The sequence below is a fragment of the Lissotriton helveticus genome, chromosome 2_1 (genome assembly GCF_964261635.1).
Source record: "Lissotriton helveticus chromosome 2_1, aLisHel1.1, whole genome shotgun sequence".
Classification (NCBI taxonomy): Eukaryota; Metazoa; Chordata; class Amphibia; order Caudata; family Salamandridae; genus Lissotriton; species Lissotriton helveticus.
In genome coordinates, this window is record NC_136059.1 from 1,243,758,846 (window position 1) to 1,243,772,303 (window position 13,458).

The window sequence follows — 13,458 nt, forward strand, 5'->3', positions numbered from 1 at the left end:
TCCCCGTTGCTCCCTCCTTGAGATCCGCATGCGCCTCCCGACGGTGTCGAAGTCTTGTCTCCTTTGCTGGGCAGTTTATTGAGCATGTCCGTGAGCGTGCGACTGCCTCCCTTGCCGCCCTTTTGCCCGGCCATCCTCCTCACCGTGCCGCTGCTCGTGTGCGAACCCCAGCTGCCCCCAGCCAATCCGTACTCTAATCAGGCTTGAGTTCCTGGCATGCACCTGCGCGGACCTCCGCTTTGTGGGCCGGTCCGAGATGAAAACTGCGACACAGGTTCGGGCCCCCGGCTTCCGGTCACTCATGGAAAGCCCCGCGCCATTCGGCCGCCGATGGTACTCCACCGCCCTCTCAGTGAATAACAGGCTTTGTAGTGGTCCCCCGACCACGCCGGTGTGAGAAGTCTCAGACAGCCGCCACACTCAGGGCAATGTGGGCTCCACTGGGGCCCCGTGTCTCAAAGTTCACTCCCAGCCCACTCCTCACCTCCGTCTCCGAGGCCGTGGCAAGCTCTGACCTGGGCCCTGCCCTTGGCCCCTCGGCTCCGATGCTTCGACCTGCCGCACCCCGGCCTCAGTCGCAATCTGCGGGCACCAAGGATCCTCCACCACCGGCAGCCGTCCCTGCGAGAGGGGCCTGCCCCGCCTTGCCACTGTTCCCTTCCGCCTCTGTCTCTTGGGCCCGGTGGTGCTGCGGCGTCAGCCCCGCACCGATGTCATGCCCCTCAGACTCCGGTGTCGCCCGCGGTAAGTCCGCGATGCCTTTCGCCCCCCAGCCGCGTTCAAGTAGGCAGGTGTCGCTAAAACTGTAGGATCTCCCCGGTGCAGTGCTCCGTAGGCCCTCGCTCCACCGAGCAACCTTCACCCGGTCCACCCCTCACCTCTGCCGGCCAGAACTGGGGGGTCGGGGGCCAAGGCCCCGCTCCGTCGCCGTCCAGCTGCCACACCTCAGAGTTCGCTGATCAGGCCCGGTTGCGGTGTCTACCGTGCGCCGGGACCTCTGCCCTCCGGAAATCCGCCCCGGACTGTGTGCCGATGCTGGACGCTCGCGGCCTTGGGCCTCCGCCAGCTAGGCCGCTGCCGCGGCCTCAGGTAGATCTTGGGGCGGAATCAGGTCCAGAGCACTCCTCTTCGCTGGAGCAGCGGCTAGGGCGCCCCCGGCCCGGGCCCACCGACCACCGGACCCCCTGTGTACCTCCGCCTTTCTCAGGGTATCTCGCCAGGGTCCAGCCTTCCGCTACTCCGCTCCGGCGGCGGTCCGTGCCTCTGCTCTCCTCCGGCGAGGCCGCAGCCGCGGCCTCGCGTAGCTTCTGGGGCGGGGCCGAGACCGGTTTGTGCCGCTGGGCGTCGGGCCAGGTCTCCTCTAGCCCCGGTGGTCTGTACAGCAAAGCCGCCGGCGTGCGGCCGGACTAATTCAGGCCCGTCTCTCCGTTCTCTGGGTCGGCACCGCTACCGCCGGGTCTCCGATGCGGCCCGCACCGTCACCCTCGCTCCGTGCTCCAGCGGCAAAGGTTTCTGCCGTCCGCTCCGTGGCTCACCGGAGGACCGGAGTTCCGCTCAGCAGTGCCTGGAAGCCTTCTCGCCCACACCCGGTCGCCTGGAACGGCTAGGGGGGAGAGAAGCGATGTTTAGGGCTCAGGGCCTAGGCGGGCGCGGGAGCTCGGGCAGAACACGTCCGTTCACTCCGCCATCTTGGCCACGCCCCCCTTTGGTGTTCTTTAGTGATGCAAGGTGGCAGGTGGTGAACTGTCCGGAGTGGAGTGTGCAGGAGTAGTAGCAGTGGATGGTCTGAGGACCAGGGTCCGTGGCGCTGGGCGTGGTCCAGGCGCGGATGGGCGCAGACGAGCTTGCTTTCGACGCGCCAGCGGCGCGGCCTCACAGGGGGCTAGAAAGCTGGGAGGCGGGCGTGGTAGACTAGCAGCAGCGAAGGTACGGAAGGGATAAAAGGCCCAAAAATAGGGGAGAAATATGAGAAAGTAAAGAAAAAGCAATAGATAAAAGAAAGGTGAAAAAAGAGCAGAGGAGCAGAAAGGCATTAAGCAAAAAAAAAAACAGAGGGCAGAGAGCAGCAGCAGAGCAGAGATGCTCTCCACTGGACCACCAGGGATGATGCGCAGGCTGGTGCCTGCAGGTGGAGGAGAGCCTCAAACCTAGGACCTTAAAGGGTCAGGGGGCAGCAGCTACCAGGCGGAGCTGTGCGGCAAAGGAAGCAATTTAGTAAGATCTCTCCTTAACCATGCATCGGCCGCCATCAAGTAGTGTTTGGGGAGGGCTGGACAGCTGGGAGGTGGGAAGAAGGAAAACAGCACTGGAGGGAGGGGGGGGGGGGTTGAGAAAGTGGCTCTATATACACTGGACCAGAATAAAGTACAGTGTGTACATGGACCTCACTGTTTTGTCTATCCAAGATTACTGCCATTACAGACGGGACCCGTCATCTGCGGAAACTGGGTCATCTTCCACCGCCATTTACGACTAACCACCCCTCTGAGAAGTCTCCCACGCCGCTTCTGTTAGCCCGGCGAAAGGCCCCCACCGAGTGAACGCATTTTGCCCTGACCTGACTGGCTTCTTGATCGGAGTATTCTCAACCTTTCTGAATGTATATTGAGCGTGGCTGAATTTTAAAACGCGGGACATTAAGGCTCTCCCTGCGTTACCCTATCTGGAATTGACGAATTGGAGCTCCGGCTGGAGCTACCCTATACCTGACGCATTATAGTCAAACTGATTTTTTTGGTTTATGAAAGAACAACATAACCACAGCAAAGGAACCCCAATATCCAGCCTTCTGAGCGGACCCCCCATTGTTGATATACTCTTCGCATTAATTTGTCTCTGTGTGTCGAGCCCCTAACCCCATGATACATCTTCGCCCTGAAGAAGGTGTGGCCTGAATAGGCCATTCACCGAAACGCGCGTTGGCGTGGTGGCTGTGGCTGACAGAAGCCTAGTATTTGTCAACTGTTTTCCTCTACGCATCTTGCCTCCACAGTCTCATTTTTTGCCTATGCAGTATAATTTCATCCCCACTGCAGGCTTGGCTGTACCAGTATGAATGCAATGTATAAATGTTTATATGTTTGATTGGTTTTATTAGCTTGAAAGTGAGTGTGAATCTAGTATGGGTGCCTGGGAGTGGATGGGACATGTGTACATATATTGTTTATTTGTCTTATGAGAGGATTTTCCTTCTTTTTATCTAATATAACATGATAATATGTAAACAGATCAATAAATAAATAAGATATGAAAAATGTGTGATGTGTACTTGGCTCTGATGTTTATTTTTGTCACCCTTATTTAAACGTTAGGATCCCTTGTGGGACCACTATGTTCATTCTGGCAGGGTTCTTGCTTTTTCTATTTTGTTGATGTGCAGGCTGGTGCCTGCAGGTGGAGGAGTGCACTAAACACACACAAACACACTGAAGGTGACTCCTAGATTGTGCTGCGCGAAGCAGGGACCAGCTACAAATGTCTCAGGGGCCGAACACGTAAAAAGAAAGGGCCGCGCCTGACATGGAGGCTAACTCCCCAACTATGCACTGGCAGAACCCCAATTTTTGAGAGCCGCATGAGGCGAGGGTTTGGCCTCAAGTTACACAGTGCATGTCAAACTTACTTCCCACTGACGTTTCAAGGGCTCGCATACTCAATCCGAAAATCTAATCCTTCGTTCCTTCTCATGAGACCACCGAAGCACAAAATGAGCAGATATAAATAATGTAAGATACAATGTGGACTTTGCAGTCTCTCGCTTATACTCGTTGATTTCACAGGGGTCTGCCAATCGCCCCCCACGTGAGTCACAACAGTGCTCCTCTCATCACCTTTTAAACTGGCAGTGTGGCGCACTGGCCCATTCTCTGAAAACACTACATGAACCGGAGGGGGTGCACAAGGAAAGGGTAGAACAGCTTAAAATTGTTTCCAGGGGCTCCCTCTGGGAAACCGCTAGGCCGCCCAGACTCCTAAACTTTCCCATCCTGCTGCCAACTCAGCCCCGAGTTGCACCTCGGTTCCACGCACCATGGGGGCTTCAGGCGCCCCTGCCTCTCCTCTCATACCCCAGGGCAGCAGCAGAGAGCGTGTCCCGGGGCTCCGCTGCCCTCCCCAGGCTCTCAGCCGGCCCCGCTCCCCGGGCAGCGCCATGTTGTGGTCCCCCAGCTCCCCCGGACTCACCTTGGCGATGGCCTTCCTGTAGCGGGTCACCGCCTGCTGGATGAGGCTGGAGACCTGTAGGTTGCCGTCCCCGCAGGGCACCACCACCCGGGTCCTCCCGAAGCACACGGTGACTTTCATGCTGGTCGGCGCCGCTCCCGGGAGCAGCAGCGCGGGGCCGGCTCAGCGCCGCCTCCAGCCGCGGCTCAGCAGGGCACCCACAAGCTGCGGCGTCGACCTACCTGGCGATGGGTCACACGGCCACAGCGCCCGTGCCTTGCCGATCCACGGACGGCGGGAGGGAGCGGGCGGGAGAGGACACGAACGGCGGGAGGGGGCGGGAGAAGACACGGAAGGGGGCGGGAGAAGACACGGACGGCGGGAGGGGGCGGGAGGGGGCGGGAGAAGACACGGACGGCGGGAGGGGGCGGGAGAAGACACGGACGGCGGGAGGGGGCGGGAGAGGACACGGACGGCGGGAAACGTGCACAGGACAGCGAGGGGGGCGGAAAGGCACACGGAGGGGGCGGGAATGGACAGCGCATCTGAATTCACTTTCAGTGAAGGGGGAGGGAACTGGAAAAAACGTAACTCCGCCCTGGGAAAAAATCTCCGGAACGCCCCCGAATCTGGTCCAGCCTTGATGGACAGATCCGGCACTCAATGGCTAGCCTCCCTTTATGGAGCTAGCCAATGAGAGCCGGGGGACGTTCCAGAAGTCCTTATTGACGACATAGGATTTCACCTGCGCTGAAGAGCTGCGCAGACCGCAGCCTTCGGCAGGCGAAACCCAAAAAGGAGTTGACAAAAAAAAAAAGGTAGTTCCAGTATGGAATCCTAGAATCAGTCCTGGGGTCTAAGCTGAAAACAATTTAGTAAAAACGTTTTAGTTATTGCAGTGATTTTTCAGGAATATAAAGCTATTTTAAAAGTTCACACTTAGAAACTTTTCAACAGAAATCTGGCAATGTTATCCAATGGGAGAAAATTCAGGTGCAGGTAGAGTACGATCTCGTTACTTTTGTAATCCAGTACTGGGCTACTAGGTCCAGCACTGGCGTCTCAACTTAAAACGGGTAAGTAATTACGTTTCAGTATTTCGTATGATTTTTAAAGAATATTTCTAGTTTTAAAAAGTAGATACTTGGAAGAAATGTCATAGAAAAGCAGACAATGGATTCCTATGGAGAAAATACAGGTTACTAGTAAACTTGACAAGGATGACTTTTGCGGTTCAGTACTGGGCTACAAGGTACAGTACTGGCTTCTCTCCTGATCACAGGTGAGTACTTCAGAATTCAGTTGATTTTATATGAATATTTTAAGTTTTCAAAAGTAGACACTTAGAAGATTTTTCGAGTCAAACCAGTCAATGTTATCTAATGGCGGGTAAGTGAGTTCCCGGTTTCCAGGTGAGTACTCGGCTGGTGAAGTTAAGGTTTTGGGCATAGACTCAGGGGTCCCCCAGGGTCAGGTAGGTACAGTTGGTTCACCCTCAGCGGCACAGGGGCAGCCGGGTGCAGAGGTTGTTAGGCCCAATGTTAGCCAATGAGGGGCAGGGGGCCTTCGGTTGGTGGCTGCTGGCTAGCAGGCCACTCGGCTGTGGGAGCTGGGCTCCTGGTCACTTGCTCAGGGAAAAGGGAGAAGTAGGATAGGGCAAAGGTTGCACTGCCAGAGCCATTCGGGCGGCTGGGTGCAGGGTGCTTTTGAGCCATCGGGCGCTCAATGTTATTCAAAGGGAAAGGTAAAAAGGGAACAAAGGCTGCAGACTCTGGGACGGATATTCTTCAGTTGCGACCACCACTTCGAGAGGTAAGTTGGGATCCTGGAGAAGAGGTAGGTACCCCAAAGGGAGGCACATGGAGCCGCAGGGCGCCGGGTGCAGGGGTGTCTTTGACTGTCGGGAAATCTTACCCTTGGCTGGTTGCGGTTGGAGGGGCCCCTGGTTCTGAGTCTGCAGGTGTAGTCTGGTTCGTCGAGGAGGGTCTTTGGGCACTGGACTTCGGGTCCCAGTCGCCGGGGGGACGTCCTCGTGGTCTTGGATCACTCTGGCACGGGTCGGGCTCGGCGGGTGCAGAGTGGCTGGTCCAGAGCTTCCTGGCTGGCACCAGGGGTGTTGTTGCAGCAGAGCCTCTACTGATGGGAGTCCCAGTCTTTAAGCGGGTCAAGGCAGGCAGGTCCTCTGGGTGTCCCAAGGTTGCTGTCCGCAGGAGGCGCCGGGATTAGGCCGGAGCAGGTTCCAGGATCGACAGGCCGGGAGGGCTGGGGCCAAGTCAGTTGTTATCGTCATGTTAGCAGCTGCACGGCCGGTCTTCTTCTCCTTGAACTTCTTCTCCTTGATCTTCTTTATTATCGGGATCTGAGGAAGGAAGGTTCAGGGAGCCCCATAATACTGAATTTAGTGGCGTTACAGGGAGGGCAAGGGCAGGGACTAATAGGTCCCTGTCCTAGGGTGGCAGGAGCCTAGCTGTGATTGGGGTCGTGCTTCACCTCGCCTCTCCCACCTGAGGGGGTGGGGTTGGCACAACTGGCCCACCCCCCTTCCTGAAGTAGGGTTTCCCGCTAGTCTTCCTGCCAGAGTGGAGGTTAGAACCGGTGGGGGCCAGTTGCTGAGTAAAGCAAATGGTCTGGAGAAGCTCACAAAAGCGGCATGCCTTTGAAGCTTCCCCCTGCCCATCCTGGGGGAGGAGACCTAGCACTTCGCCCAGGATGTGCATTGTTGCAGGCTCAGGAGAGCGGGGGGCTCTCCACCCAGGGGTCCAGCAACAGGTCTGCTGTGTGGCAGTCTCTGCAGCCACTCAGCCCAGATGTGGATTGTGGGTTAGGTTTTCAGGGGGCATCTCCAAGATGCCCTCTGGTGCATTTTACATTAAATCTGACACTGGCATCAGTGCGGGTTTAATGTGCTGAGAAGTTTGGTACCAAACTGGTCAGTCTTCAGTGTAGCCATTATGGTGCTGTGGAGTTGGTAATGACAACCTCCCAGCACCATATACTCTTAATGGCAGCACTGCACTTACAGTGCCCAGGAATAGCCCTGGGTACTGTAGGGGCACAGTGCTCATGCACCTGCGCCCACACCTCTGGCATAGGGCACCCAGCTAGAGAGGTGACTGGGGTATGCCAGGGCAGTGGGTTCTGTGGACATGGCACACAGGGATGTGTTCCAATAGTTTTAGGGAAGGAACACAGGCCCTGGGTACCTGGTTGGCAGGAGCCCAGGGCACACTCAGTCAAAGCACATCAGCAGTTCAGAAAAAAGTGGGGGCATACCAATGCAAGAAAGATGGCACTTTCTCACAGGGGGCAGCAGAGGATGAGCAGCAGCAAGGGCACAGAAGGGAAAAAAGGCGCAAAACAGAGGAGCAATAAGAGAAAGTGAAAAATGCAATAATAGATCAAAGGAAGGTAAAACAAAGAGCAGAGGAGCAAAAAGGCAGCAAGCCGAAAAACAGAGGGCAGAGAGCAAAGCAGAGATGCTCCCCACTAGCAGTAGGTTTCTTTGGGCCGCTTTAGGACTTAAGGTGGTAGAGGGGTATGGTCCAAGTACTACCAGCAGTTAGAGTTTACCTGCCCTGAGGACTCCGGGTGCAGAGGTGCTGTTTGGGTTGGTAGCCTTACGTGCTACAGCGAAGGAGAGAATTGGGATCCACCTAAAAACAGGCTGCACAAGGGGCTTGAGGACAAGTCCAGGAGCTTGGTCCACAAGGGTCCAGGGAGTAAGGCAGCATAGTCGGTTCTCGGTAACCCGGCCTGGTGTTCGGGTGCAGCAGGGTTTGGTCAGTTGGGCTGGTGCGTCGCTGGGTCTTGCTGTTGCCGGTCTTGTCAGTTGAGGGTGCAAAAATCAGGACAGTTGGGCCACTCTAGAAGTGGGTCTCTGCTGTGCAGACGTCCCTCGATGGCTGCTCAGTCTTGGTGCTGTTGGGAGTCCTGACTGGCTGTAGGAAGCTGGCTCAGTATATACTATACCAAAGTGAGGTACAGTATGCAGAGTCCAGTGGAACCCAAAAGGTAGGCAGAGGTAAAAGTAGATAGTACCCTACTCTCTATTTGTGGGAGTTTGGTCGAGCAGTAAGGCTGTATCAGAAGACAGCGTTAAGCATTTGTTATACACACTCAATCAGCAAATGATTTTACACACTCAAAGACTGAATTTCAGACCAATTGTTTTTGTATAAAAAAATTATTTTAATTATTTTATTCCATAGAACAAAGCAAGCCTAGCACAGGTAGGTGATAAATACTTTGCAGTAAATATACAGTTGTAACACAGTTTGGATTGTAATTGTATATGCACTTTGTTTTGATTGACAGTACTGTTACTGACAAAATGCAATACTTTGGAAATACAGCACATATACTTTGAATGGGCTTTTTAGTAAAATGACCAGTACATTACTTTCAGATTACTTTTCTTACACAGTGTAGTATACCTGGATACTACGCTGAGACATTTCCTGTAAACAGGTAAGTAAAAACGTTTTTGTTATTTAGTACAGTTGCAAAAGGATTTCTAAGATTTTCGAACTCCAAACTTTTCATAGAAAAACAGTCAATGTTATCCTATGGAGGAAAATAGTGTGATCGGTTTAAAGGTAAGTACTTTGTTGTGGGAGTTGGTATTGTGGGGTTAGACTCAGGGGTCCCCCTGATCAGGGATGCAATCTTGTTACACCCTCAGCGGCACTAGGGCGGGCAAGTGAAGAGTGCTGAGGCCCAATGTTATCCAATAGGAGATAGGGGCCTCCAGTTGGTGGCTGCTGACTAGCAGGTCACTGGGTTGTGGGAGCAAAGCTCCTGGACTTAAGCTCAGGGCAAATGGGGATTTAGGCCAGCACAAAAGATGCACCCTTAGTGGCACTGGGGCGGCCTGGTGCTGTTTTGTCATCAGAAGCCCTATAGCTTTCAATGGGGAGTTTCAGGTTTACAAAAGCACTGCAGGCTCGGGGAAGAAAGTCTCTGGGTGCGACCACCACTTGAAGAGTTAAGTTAGGATGTTGGGGGTTGGTTAGGCACCGTAGGTTGGGCCACCCAAGGCCGTGAGGGTACAGGGGTGCCTTTTAGCATAAGATCTCCTTACCAGCTCCTGGTCGCGGTTGGGTGAACCTTCTGGATTTAGGCTGCATGCGTCGGCTGGAGGTTTGAGGCACGTCAGGGATCACTGGATTTCGGGTCTGGATTGCCGGGGAGACCTCCTCGTGGTGTTAGGCCACTCGAACTCTGGCATTGGGTGCAGAGTGGTGCAGACTCGCGGATCCTTGCGGAGCTGGAGTCTGTGGCTGAACAAATACGGTGTTCAGGGGAGACAAAGTCTTTGGGATCGAAGGTATGCAGTTCCTCAGGGTTTACGGAGGTTGCTGGCTGCAGGACACACCGGGATTTCGCTGGAGCAGGTTCGTGGTGGGGACAGGCCGGTAGGGCTGGGGCCAAGTCAGTGTGTGTTAGCTTGTTAGCTTTGGTACGGCTATTTGATCCTTCTTCTTTTCTTCTTGTAGGTTCTTGTCTACCTTCTTGGTTCAGGGCTGTCCCCTAAATACTGTATTTAGGCGGCGATTTAGGGTCAGTAGTCAATGGGCTACTGGCCTTAGGCTGACTACACCCTTTGTTGTGCTCACCCCACGTGGGGGAGTGAGCACAATCCCTAATCCCGATTGGGGAGCGCCTGCCATCTGCAAGATGGCAGGCACTGAAGAGTGGGCTTCACCTCGCCTCCCCCACCTGAGGTGTGGGGTTGGCAGAGGTTGGCACACCTTCTGGGCTGGAAACTTTTTCCCACCTGTCTTCCCGCCGAAAAGGAGGGGAGACCCAAAGGGGGCCTGCCCCTGATACAGGAGAGGCTGGAGGCCTTTGAAGCTTCCCTGCCACTGATGGCTCTTCCTGGCCTGGGGGAGGTGTGACCACCTCCTCCCAGGAAAGGCTTGGTTTCTGGACTCGGGGAGCGAAGGCCCCCACCTCAAGGGTCCATAAACCTGTCTTGTGGTGGCAGGCTGGTGTGTACCAGTCAGGGAACCCACCAAACGCTGGTCGTTTTTCAGGGGGCATCTCTAAGATGCCCTCTGTGTGCATTTTTCATTAAATTCCACACTAGCATCAGTGTGGGTTTAATGTGCTGAGAAGTTTGATACCAAACTTCTCAGTTTTCAGTGCAGCCATTATGGTATTGTGGAGTTTGTAATGACAAACTCCCACCACCATATACACTTAATGGCAGCACTGCACTTACAATGTCTAAGAATGGACTTAGACACTGTAGGGGTACAGGGCTCATGCACCTGTACCCTTACCACTGGTATAGTTCTGCACCAAAACACGCAGCCTGCAAATGAAGTGTGTGTGTGTAAAGGTACAGGACCTCAAAGGGTGGCTCAATAAGTGCTGCAGCCCTTAGAGGCCTTCTCTGGTCACAGTGCCCTGGTACCTGTGGTAACATTTACCAGAGGCTGACCTGTGGCCAGAGTGCCAATTGGGTGTACAATGTACTGTTTTGGGGAAAGAACACAGGCCCTGGGAACCTGATTGGAAGGGACCCAGGGCACATCAAGTCAAAGTGCATCAGTAGTCTGCCAAAAAGTGTGTGTGGGGGGGTTACTGCAACAAACGAATAGTTTCTTACCTGTCGGTGTAATTTTGCAGCTTGAAGATCTTTCTGGATTCACTATGCTGTGCATTATTCCGCGGTCTGGTGATTGGCTCCAGAATCGTAGTCTTTTCTTTTTTTTTTTTCGTAGCCCAGGTGGGCGTCGACGTCCCACCTTTTGGTGTACTTCCTGTGACGTCGGCATGCTTCCTGCGGAAGCTCCCACCCTTGGGCGCCATCTTCTGATTCTTTCTCGTTTTGTGTTCTGTTTCCGAATCTATGGCAATGCTCACGTAAGTGATTCACCGCTTTAACCTTTAAGGCGTCTGTTTTAGTATTGTCTTTGTTTTTAACCCCCTCTTTCTCCAGCCTCATCTTTCTGGCGGAGGTGGGTGGGTTCGCTAGTGAATCCAGAAAGATCTTCAAGCTGCAAAACTACATCGACAGGTAAGAAACTATTCGTTTTGCAGCGTGAATCTTTCTGGATTCACTATGCTGTGCATAGACTTTGTAGCGGTTTGTTATGTTTGTGGTGGCTGGGTGGAAGATGAGCGTTGGTTGTTGAATATGTGTTAAAGCACCTTTTGTCCGACTTGTGCTTCCTTGTTCATTTGTATATCCACACAGTAGTGCTTCGTGAACGTGTGCACTAAAGCTCATGTTGCCGCCAGGCATATATCTTGAATGGGTGTTAGCTAGGAATGCAATGGTAGCTCCTTTTTTCCTGGTAGAGTGGGCTTGTGTCCCCTCTGCTAGTTCCTGTCATGCTTGTTTGTGGCAGAACTGTATTGTTTGAGCGATCCATCGTGCAATCGTTCCTTTAGTTACTGGTTTTCCCATGAAACTGTTTGCGAAGGACACAAAGAACTGCTTTGTTTTCCTGTGTTCCTTAGTTCTCTCTATGTAGTGCATGACTGCCCTTCTGGCGTCCAGAGTGTGCAGTGCCCTTTCAGCGCTTGTGGCTGGTTTCTGGAAGAAACTTGGTATTTGTATTGTTTGGTTTGGAACCTTGACACCACCTTTGGCATAAAGTGTGGGTCCGTTCTCATCACCACCCTATCACTGTGTATCTGGATGTAGGGTTCTTGTAGCGTTCGCAGCTGTAGTTCGCTCACTCTGCGCAGCGAGGTGATTGCCACCAAGAAAGCTGTTTTCATGGTCAGCATTTGTAGGGAGGCCTTATGAATCGGTTCAAAAGGTTCTTTCATTAGTTCCGTTGGGACTAAATTAAGATTCCATGCCGGTGGCGGCACCCTCTTTGGTGGTGCGATCTTTTTTGCTCCTTCCAGGAATCTCTTTACTATCTGTGATGTAAAGAAGCTCTTGCCCGTTTCTCCTCTTGTGTAAGCGACTATCGCTTCTAGGTGTACTCTTAGTGAGGATGAGCTCAGTTTTTCGTCGAGCAGGTGCGTGAGGTATTTAAGCACTGTTGAGTCCTTCTGCATCTTTTTGTGCAGCTTTTCCTTCCTGCACAGCAGTGTGAATCTCTTCCACTTTGACACATAGCACTTCCGTGTGCTGGGTCTTCTTGCTTCCGGTAGTACCCTCAGGGTGCTCTCCGCTAATTTCAGATGCACAAACTCTATGTCCTCAGGAGCCATGCTACTAGGCTGAGGCTCTCTGGCTCTGGGTGCAGCACCTCTCAGTTTTGCATGGAGAGTAGGTCTTTCCTTCTCCCGAATCTGTGGGGTGCATTCTGTCATTTCCATTATCTGTGAGTAACATGTCTGCCTGGCCCACTGTGGTGCGACCAGTATCAGAGTCATGCTGCTGGTTCTGCACTTGTTGAGTAGCTTGTGTATCAGAGGTATCGGGGGAAAAGCGTAAGCAAATGTCTTCGACCAGCTTATCCATAGGGCATTCCCCAGGGAACCTTCCCCTGGTTGCCTGGATGCGAAGTTTCGGCATTTTGCAGTGTTGAAAACAGGTCTATTGACGATGTTCCCCACTTGTCGAACAGCTTCATTGTTTCCTGTGCATTGAGCTCCCACTCGTGGGATGCCGATGTCTGTCTGCTGAGCCAGTCTGCTTCTACATTGTCTTTCCCTGGTAGATGTATGGCTAGCAGGTCTATCTTGAGTGGGATGGCCCATCTCCATATTTCTTGCGCTAGTTTTGAAATCGAGGCTGATTGTGTCCCTCCCTGCTTGTTGATGTAGAACATCGCTGTTGTGTTGTCTGTCTGGATCAACACTCTCTGGTTGTACAGTTTTGTCTGGAAAGCCTTTATTGCGAGGAAAACGGTGTTTAATTCCAGGTGGTTGATGTGTCTGACCGCATCTGCTGGTGTCCACAGACCCCTCACTCTGAGTTTCTCCATGTGAGCGCCCCATCCCTTCTGGGATGCGTCTGTGGTGATGGTCACCGTTGGCGGTGTCAGAGGCTTCACCTTTCTTATGTTCCCCATGTTCCACCATGCTATCTCTTCTTGCACTGAGTGCGTTACAACCACTAGATCTTCCCAACGACCTGGAGCTTGTGACCATTGTTCCTGTAGCCATTCCTGGAAAGGTCTCATGTGTAGCCGTACATTTGGCACTAGGTGTATGCATGACGCCATCATGCCCATGACTTTGCTCGCCGTCCTCACTGTCAGAGCTCGCCCCTTCTGGTAGAGTCGTGTCTCCTTCAGCAGTGCTAGCGTTCTCTTCTCGCTGGTGAACACCTTGTTTTGTAAGGTGTTGATCTGTGCTCCCAGGAAGATGTTTACCTGTTCTGGT

At 53.4% G+C, this 13,458-nt stretch overlaps 1 protein-coding gene across 34 annotated transcripts in view; it reads right to left on the minus strand.

The window, feature by feature from the left end:
- SEC31A (SEC31 homolog A, COPII component) overlaps positions 1-13,458 on the minus strand; it is a 439,339-nt gene that overhangs the window by 225,452 nt on the left and 200,429 nt on the right. The gene's annotated exons all lie outside the window — the stretch shown is intronic.